This window comes from Notothenia rossii, assembly GCF_949606895.1.
Source record: "Notothenia rossii genome assembly, chromosome: 8".
In the NCBI taxonomy this organism is placed as follows: Eukaryota; Metazoa; Chordata; class Actinopteri; order Perciformes; family Nototheniidae; genus Notothenia; species Notothenia rossii.
In genome coordinates, this window is record NC_136906.1 from 64,871,997 (window position 1) to 64,882,206 (window position 10,210).

Consider the following 10,210-nt stretch of genomic DNA (forward strand, 5'->3'; position numbering starts at 1 on the left):
TTGGAGATAGCAGCTCTCCAGTTGCTGACATACAACGGTCCCTGTTCTTTGTTTCCAGTGGTGACAGGCAGAGCGGATGGTGGCTGTTTCAGTGGGTGAGATATGATTGTGCAGGTTTACACACTTACCTCCACAAACACACACACACACACACACACACACACACACACACACACACACACACACACACACACACACACACACACACACACACACACACACACACACACACACACACACACACACACACACACACACACACACACACACACACACACACACACACACACACACGCACACGCACACGCACACACACACAAAGAACAAACACACACACAGCAATGCTAGCAACTGTGTGTGTTTACCCCTTTATGTATTTACACCTCCTTGAGAGAGCAGCAGTAGTATCTGATTGATGGTCTTTTAGTTTATGTACAGCGCTGCACGAGTGGTATAATTTATTTGTGATGTAGTACCTACTACATAGTGTGTGTGTGTGTGTGTGTGTGTGTGTGTGTGTGTGTGTGTGTGTTTGTGTGTGTGTCTATGTACTTAAAGTCAGAAAGGAAGAGAAAAGTAGTACCAGTAGTACCCTGCCCCCCCCCCCCCCACACACGCACTCGATGTGTCATGAGACTCTCGGCAATGGCTTTGGCTTCAGCTCCTGCGGGCATGTGGTCCTGCCACCTATAATCTACAATGAGCAGAAATGAGTTTCCTTTGTAGACGCCGCCTTTCCTGGACACACACATTTACTGTATTTGCTCTCCTGCTCTCTTTCTCTGGTTCTTTCCCTCTCTCTCCCACTCTTTTACACACGCACACTGTAATCATATATGCAGCTGGTGTGTAATGATAATGCAGGGTGCAGACAGTGCTGGAATAACTACTGAGACAGGGTGATATTTCACAACCCCAATAATTGGATACGTCTCTATTCCCTAATTACTAACTAAATCATATACGCTGCAGTGCTGTACCATGCAAATGAAATGGACATGTACAGCTGTCCGCAAATGTATGCATCGAGGGTCATTGCACGTGTCTGTCTGTGTCACTGACATACAAAACATGCACAAATGCCACACATGGACCTTTTTTTCTGTGTTATATACAAGATGACATTTTATACAACCCCATGATGTGTGATACTGTACCCCTGCAGTAATGCTGACCATACCTTAATGGACTGTTTGAGTGAGAAAGCTTTAATTATTTACACATGTTATAAACATGTCGGTGGATTATGAGAGAAGGGCCCCTGGGCACAACAATGTTAAAGGCCACACCACCTCTCTTAAAGGTGCACTTTAAAACTCATTTTAAAGTGCTTATGCCTCTTTTGGTTGTTGTTTTCTGTCTCTTTGTTATAATCTTTTGTCTCTTTGCAAGGATTGGGTGTCAGTCTTTGGTCAGCTTGTGTCTCTTTATAGTCGTTTTGCAAAGGTGGAACTAAGAGGGGCTCCTAGTTAAAGACAGGCTCTTCATAGTTGTTTTGGTCTCTCTGTTGCATGTTTTTCTATCGTCATTTTATAACTTTCTGGTCATTTTGAATCTCTCTCTGGTTGCTACATGTCTTTTGGAGTGACATTTAGCAGGTGAAGGCCAGAGGGGCCCCCAACACCCTGAGTGTATTGTGCCTGTCCCCGTAGACCCATTCAGTAACTCATCCATGATAAAAGAGAGTGTCTTTTGAGAAGAAATGGCACCATGTGAAGTTATAAACCCTTGAGGCACCAGATGTTTTCCGTGTTAGAGCTGATGTCAGCACACAGAAAATGATACAATGTCATTGTCAACATTTTAAAGACCTGTACCACCTGTTATATCACAATATCTACTAGAATAGAGCATACTCCGACTTATTAATTAATAATTTGTTCTAGTGTGAATAACAACCAAAGGTAGCAGAATATACAGTGTAAGCTTTTTTTGATACTATATTGATTCTTGCGAGGGGAAAAATAATCTTTTTGCTTGAGCCTTTCCAGTGAGGTCAGAGAGCACGGTCGGCTACAGAAAACTGTCAGGTAAAAAAAAAGAGCACTATTATCTTGGGTGTACAGTACAAACGAGCCAATTTCCTGTTGTAAGGAGTACAACTGATAGTTAGTACCAGGGCCGGCCCTGACCAATTTGCCGCTCTAGGCAAGGTTTTAGCTGGCGCCTCCCCCCCCCCCCCCCCCCCCCCCCCCCCCCCCCCCCCCCCCCAAAATGCAGACACTCACTATGATTTGCGTATGTATGCACGGTTGTGGCATCACCAAAACAGAAAGATATGGACACAAGCTGTGTTCAAATGTATTTAGTATCCTATCCATTTGAGCATGAGTTAAGTGGGGGGTGGACCTCACCTCCTCTAGGGGGGTCCGGGGGCATGCTCCCCTGGGAAGATTTTTTTTTTAAATATTGAAGTTAAAATCATCAATCTGCTGCACTTTGAGAGCAACATTAAGAGATCTATGGATACATCTCTCAACACCATATGAAACAGAACTGGAAGCAGATTTTCTTTTTCTTTATGGATATTTTACAAATCACTCCCCTTTTAAACTGTATCCTTGTTTATTAATAACAACTTTATTTGACTGTCATATAGTATTTTATACTATAAGAGAATAGATGAAAATCTATTCTCTTATTTTTTTATAGCTATAATGATCATATAAAGGTGTGTCTTTACCTCACTGAGCTGAGGTTATCAGAGCCTCTCAGTCTTTCAGGAGAGAGCTCTCTAAAGCTCTCCCCCCTGCGGCCGCTTACACAGTAAATTCCAATGTTAATAAAAGCTTTATACGTTTTTTGGGAGTTTGATTTATTTTAAATTAACACAAATACAACATTTAAAACCTATAATTGCACACGAAAACCATTATTTCAAAAAATAACTATTTCACATAAACCTCTGGTTTTTACTGGGGCTGGGGCAGTTCAACTTGATTTGGGGGGGGGGGGGGGGGGGTGCGCCATAGTTTATAGGCGCTGTATGCAATATAGGCGTAGTTCTGTTAGTATAAGATAATAAGATGTACTTTGTTGATCCAAAATCGGGAATTTGTGTTGTTATGAAATAAAAAATCAATAAAAAATCAAACCTTTAAAAAAAAGTTTTTTAAAAGTTTTTGGCGCCCCCCATTGATTGATGCGCCCTTAGCATTCGCCTATACTGCCTATGCCAAGGGACAGCCCTGGTTAGTACGTTCGAGTCCAAAAGTTTTGGTTCAAAAGGTGGTGAAGCAGTGGGGCGGTGCACCAATCAAATCTCCTGCAATGTATTCTCTTTAGAAGCAGTAAGTGAAATAAATAAGTCTGAGTTTCACTGTTTTCTCTCATGATTTTATGACTTAATATACAAGTGAAAACTCTTTTGCCCGATAGGCTTTGGAAGTAACATTTCTCTCCGTCTGTTGACACACGTGCATGTTGATATATATATATTTTTTGGACCATTATTTTACATGTTTGTTGTTGTGATACTTATTTTGGCCACAAGAGGCTGAAGCGCACCACTCCCCTTTGTTCTAAGTAAGTAATCATGCTCTCTGGTGAGTTTTAATTACTCAATTTGTTTGATTGCAAGATATGTAACATTACATTTTAGCTAAAGAAAGATAGGGCCGTCATTAACTCTCCACACTTATTTTCACAGAAGAAGAAAAAAGGAACTTGTAGCATAAACACAGTTGAGAAACACTTGATCAGACTTAAAAAAATGGATCACCAGATTTTTTTTCTATTGCCTCTCATGGCTTGTCGCTGTGACAATTTTGTGAAGGAGAGAAAAGCCTGGAGAAGATCAATCACAAAATCTTCTCCCAGGAGATTACTTTGTAGGAATTTACAGCGCCTTAAATTAAATTAGTGTATCATGGAAGGAGTTACCTAAGAAACAGTTCTGTGATATATTTAGTGAAGAGCCAAACAGAAGAGGAAGCAGAAAAGCTTAACGATGTGTTTTTAAAGGTTGCAGGGGCATCAACAAATACTTCCTCTGTCTTTGTGCCATGGTACATTAGACACTTATCTACAGGACTGTCTCAGAAAATTAGAATATTGTGATAAAGTTCTTTATTATCTGTAATGCAATTAAAAAAACAAAAATGTCATACATTCTGGATTCATTACAAATCAACTGAAATATTGCAAGCCTTTTATTATTTTAATATTGCTGATTATGGCATACAGCTTAGGAAAACTCAAAAATCCTATATCAAAAAATTAGAATAGTTCCTCAGACCAAGTAAAAAAAAAAGATTTATAACAGCAAAACACAATCAAACATTTGAAAATGTCCATTAATGCACTCAGTACTTGGTTGGGAATCCTTTTGCACGGATTACTGCATCAATGCGGCGTGGCATGGAGGCAATCAGCCTGTGGCATTGCTGAGGTGTTATGGATGCCCAGGATGCTCCAATAGCGGCCTTTAGCTCATTAGCATTGTTGGGTCTGGTGTCTTTCAGCTTCTTCTTCACAATACCCCACATATTCTCTATGGGGTTCAGGTCAGGGGAATTTGCAGGCCAATCGAGGACAGTAATGCCATGGTCAGTACACCAGTTACTGGTGGTTTTGGCACTGTGGGCAGGTGCCAGATCATGCTGGAAAATGAATTCCTCATCTCCATAGAGCTTTTCAGCAGACGGAAGCATGTAGTGCTCTAAAATCTCTTGGTACACAGCTGCATTTACTCTGGGCTTGATGAAACACAGTGGACCAACACCAGCAGCTGACATGGCTCCCCAAACCATCGCTGACTGTGGGAACTTCACACTGGATTTCAAGCAACTTGGATTTTGCTCCTCTCCAGCCTTTCTCCAGACTCTGGCGCCTTGACTTCCAAATGAAATACAAAACTTGCTTTCGTCTGAAAAGAGGACTTTGGACCACTGTGCAACTGTCCAGAGCTTCTTTTCCTTAGCCCAAGTCAGACGCCTCTTCCGTTGTCTTGAGTTCAGAAGTGGCTTGACCATGGGAATACGGCTATTGTAGCCCATTTCCCGGACACGTCTGTGAACAGTGACTTTTGATACCTGGACTCCAGCTTCAGTCCACTGTCTTTGAAGCTCCCCCAAATTCTGGAAGCGACTCTTCTTCACAATGCTGTTAAGGCTGCGGTCATCTCTCTTGGTTGTGCAGCGTTTCCTGCCACATTTCCCCCTTCCAACAGACTTTTTGTGGATGTGCTTTGAAACTGCACTCTGTGAACAGCTTGCTCTTTGAGAAATTTCTTTTTGTGTCTTACCCTCCTGATGGAGGGTGTCAATGACGGTCCTCTGGACAGCAGTCAGATCAGCAGTCTTCCCCATACTTGTGATTTAGTTTACTGAACCAAGCTGAGTGTTTTTCAAGGCTCAGGAAACCCTTGCAGGTGTTTCGAGTTAATTAGACGATTCAAGTGATTCGTTGAACACCCTACTAGTATACTTTTTCATGATATTCTAATATTTAGAGATAGGATATTTGAGTTTTCTTAAGCTGTAAGCCATAATCAGCAATATTAAAATAATAAAAGGCTTGCAATATTTCACTTGATTTGTAATGAATCCAGAATGTATGACATTTTTGTTTTTTTAATTGCATTACAGAAAATAAAGAACTTTATCACAATATTCTAATTTTCTGAGACAGTCCTGTATATGCTGGATGACAATTATTCACAGCCGTGCCACATGTATATATTGTTCACACCAATTTACTTTCTTTCCCAATGGATTAATATAAAAATAAACTTGCCAGCATATCATAACATTGACAGAACCCAAGATGTGTTTTTCCAAGGGTTAAAAAACGTGTTGATTCCTCTTTAAATGAAAACATTTGCAAACCAAAAAAATACGTTGTTTTTCTTTTAGGGCGTGGATGTTATACAAAAAATAATCATATGCCTCTTGTGTCAGAAAACACTGTATTAAAGCAATTACACCCTGCAGCATGTCTGTTGTTTGAGACTTTGATTGTAGGTGCTTAGGTGCTGCAGATGGTAGCCATCAACATCATCATCATATCTATAATCACAGTGAAGACTTTGCTTAAGGGTGTTATTTCCAGAACCGAGCGTGATCTTTATTGTAGTGGGAAAGGGGAGCAATGAAGCTCAGTGTGTTTGCTTGGTTAAACCGTATAATAAGCAATTATGGTATAAAAATCTGCACTGGCACAATTTAATTGAATGGAAATTGTGTTTTTTAAAGCGCTTAGTCAACCACAGTGCTGACAACAATGTTTTATCCCTCTCTTTAAGGTGCTCCTTACATTCACACCTGGTTAAGTGCCTTGTTCAAGGACCCCTTGGCAGGGTGGATGCTTTATCACCATGGGGAACTAATCCTGGGCCCATGACTGAAGAGCAAGGGACCTTTCGTTAAGTACCTGGGGCTCTAATAAGAGCTATACTCAGTATTTGAAGGTTGGTTTCCTTTTTTTGTTGGCTTTACAAAAGCAAAAGTCTGGTTTGAACAAAACACGTTTTTTCGATTCTAACTGCTTGGGAAACAAGCTTCCATTTTATGTGACCAAGTGACTCAAAATCAATTCAGTATTGTAACACTACGCATGACAAGTAGGACACACCTCTTTTAATTGGATTTTGGTGTTTCTTTCTTTTTTATATGAATATTTTATTTAGTGGTATATGTTTTCTTGGCAGGAGGGGATCCATCTGTTGCATTAGCGCGAGAAACCCATGGAACAAAACACATTTCTTGGAGATTTTCATAAGATATTCAACATGGATAAATGCATAAATAACTCGGTAACTGGCAAACAAAAGAGTGGAAAACAATTAGGCCATCCCACCATATTAATTATGCCAAACATGATGTGTGCCATCATGTCAGAGCCTCATCTGTTTTTCCTAATGGTGAAAACAATATGGTGGATGTTGCTACAAGTGATAACGTCAAGGGTTTGGCTCACGTTTGTGATAAACGTAAAGAAATGGAACATGCTTGCCCAAGCGGGCTGTTTAGGAACAGTATGGCTTTAATAGAGATGTTCTTGTAATGTCTAAACATTTGAGTCTTTTGCTGGCTTAAAGACCCTGGTTCATATCCAGGCAGTCACATATGGCATCAAGCTGTCTCTAGACGTTGTGCAATTCAACAGGGGAAGCAATTGGCATAGTTTGCTCACGAAACACTCCTTATGCCAATGTGAAGAATTGAATTGGCAAAAGTGTTGCTTTGTAAGACCAGCTCCAAAAGTCTCCCTCCATGTTTGTCTCCAAATACAGCCGGTCTCCCTATTGTGATGCGTATTAACTTCTTGTACTGTTTCTGTTTGTGTAACAACACCCATCTGAATTTGAAGTTAGATTTAAAGTGTGGTCATCTATTTAGATCACAATTACTTTTACGGTGTTTTATACTTTGATACATCAAAGCAAAAATGTGTGTCTTTATTTAATATTAGCATTTGCACATCTGTTTACCAACGGTCACAGATTTTTTTTTACAATGACATTAGAAAGCATTCTCTGATTTCTTTTTGTCTGTGTGTCCCTCTTGTGTGTGTGTGTGTGTGTGTGTGTGTGTGTGTGTGTGTGTGTGTGTGTGTGTGTGTGTGTGTGTGTGTGTGTGTGTGTGTGTGTGTGTGTGTGTGATGTGTGATGTGTTTTGTTCCAACTCCATCTGTCTCCTGTTGAAAAGCAGGTCTTCCGCCGGGTCTTATCAGCTTTCCTCAGACTACGGACTGTGAGTCATTCACGAGGCCGTCATCTGACACATCTGAAGCCCATCGATGTGGCTGTGAATGTTAACTTCTGAGGATTCAACTGCTCTCCATATCCAACTAAATGCAGCTACTGTACAGTCGCTCTGCTCTCAAAAGACTTGTACCTTTCACAGACCTCTGAGTGTGTGTGTGTGTGTGTGTGTGTGTGTGTGTTTGTGTGTGTGTGTGTGTGTGTGTGTGTGTGTGTGTGTGTGTGTGTGTGTGTGTGTGTGTGTGTGTGTGTGTGTGTGTGAGCACAGGAAAAGGCCGACATGCTGAGTTCTATCTTTCTGTCATGAACTGACAGAACAGAATTATAGCTCAGTGTGATCCTACGTAGTTAAGAAAACCACAGTGTTCAAAGTTGACATAAGGTTGTAGCTCACTGAAGTGTGCAGTGGTATAACTCAGTGGAGACTCTGCTCACCAAACTTGGTTTATTTAAGTGTTTTTTTTAAACATTTTTAACATGTTTTTCTCCCTCTTTTCACCTCTTAAATGTCTTAAACCTATTATGCTGCTTCATATAATATATATACTTATCAAAAGACAATTTCACAATATGAAGACTGTAATGTTGATAGGGAAGATAGCCTTATAATGCCCCAAAACGCCAATCCGAGACAGTTTCTAGCCAATAAAATCACAGTCTGAACAATAGACAATAATATTTTCTAAATTAAACCACAGGATTTGCTATTTTATCCATTCCCTTCAATCGACACATATTTTTGTTTTCTGATTTGACCTCTTTCCGCAGGACAATATCATTTAAAGTGTTCTGACATACTTACATTACAGTTGCTCCATTTAGAAAAAGGTAAAAACAAACAGAGATGGCTGGCTGGCAGCTGGCAGCTAATGTTGCCAACAGTGACAACAATGCAGGAAAAAACCTCTAATCTAAGTTTATTTACTTGAGTGGGAACCAGACGATGGCAGGTTTGTTTTTGTGACAACGCTGTCAGTTTGAGCAGCATTATCAGCAATAACGACCACAGTGTACTTTTGTTTTAGTGAGTCGGAAAGATACAGCAGATGAAAGGAAGTGGCAACTCAACAGTCATAACAACCCTGCAGTTGGTCTCGTTTACCTGAAGGTCATATAGAGACTTTAAGATCAACAACAATTACTTTTATTGTGACAAAATGTACTATTATGCCAAATTGTCTTATTGTTAATATTGCTTTCTTCACAGTTTATTTTCCTTCCTTTCCCCTCGTCCCCTGTCTCTTGCTCTGTGGTTGGTGTAGTCCATTGGTATGCAGAGGGATGTTGGCTGGTGTTTGCAGGGGAAGGATAAAGCACTAATCAGTGCCAATGAAGCAGCTCTTGGCCCAGAGCACACATGTGCTAACATCAGCAACACCACTAGACCATATGTGTCAGCGTGTATGTGTTTGTGATTGAGAGAGGGAGCAGTATCAACGAGGTCAGACAGAGGTCATTGTCACAGTCCAGGCTGTGTGATATGATCACAGCCATCAAAACACAATGGGTGGCATTTCCTTTTTCTTTAGGGTCTCCATCTTGACCACATTAAATTGATTGGGAGGGAGAATTGTAGTTTCTAGAGACATAAGTCATGCTCACTAGACATAAATCCTATACTTTACTTAGACAAACTGGCCTTATTGGCAAGGTCTGATACAACTCAAGTGACATTTATTCTAGGAAGACTGATATGAAAACATAACCAGATGCATTTTTTATTTATTTGTATCATTTGTGAAGCAAATCATTTCATAGACAGTACAATACAAAGTGAGTCACAACACAATTTGATTTACAAAAATATAATTTGCATCTAATCAATGCCATCCTGAGTCATATAAGCCCCTTCTCCAGTGACAGAAATCTGGAAAGTGAACACAGATATCTAGTGCCAAAGTGCCGATGAGCACAGCACTGAACTATCAAATGCCTCAGTAGACCATGCTAACTGCTTAGTGGATGACCGGAATTGCTGCTTCCAGCTGGCAGCTCCCAAATGTCAATGTGTAGGCAAACCTCACCCAGATAAATAAAGGTTAAAATAATTAACGCTCAGAGATCAGTGGCCTTAACTGTGATTATCCTCCTCCGCTGTTTTAATCAGAATACATTCATCATCCTGTTTTCCAAGCACATTAGCACATCCGCTGTGCCAGCCTCCTTTATGATATAAATTGACAACTTTATTCACATAACACACATTTTATGGTATCTCTCTCAATAAAGTTGTTTGATTTTAAACTGAAACTCATTGTGTGGGCAAAAAGTGTTAACTGAGGGGAGTGTTCCAGATGGCCTGTGATGGACACATGAATGGTGCGATGCACAAATCCAACGTAATGTTTCTTTATACAATCATGTTCTCTCCTTCCTTTTATTACCCTGTTAATTAAGCAGAAGGGTCATGTGAGGATCTGTAAACAGGAGCGAAAGAGGTCACACTAGAACATGGGAGATTGAAAGAAGTTGAATTGAGGTTCTTTATGGTAAGGTTAAGGTTAC

At 40.3% G+C, this 10,210-nt stretch overlaps 1 long non-coding RNA gene across 1 annotated transcript; it reads left to right on the forward strand.

Moving 5' to 3' along the window:
• The first annotated feature begins 7 nt into the window (after window positions 1-7).
• On the forward strand, window positions 8-10,006 carry LOC307015094. The gene is made up of 3 exons (XR_013801421.1): window positions 8-95; window positions 6,245-6,409; window positions 7,653-10,006. It is a non-coding gene; the product is annotated as an uncharacterized lncRNA (long non-coding RNA).
• Window positions 10,007-10,210: the final 204 nt, after the last annotated feature.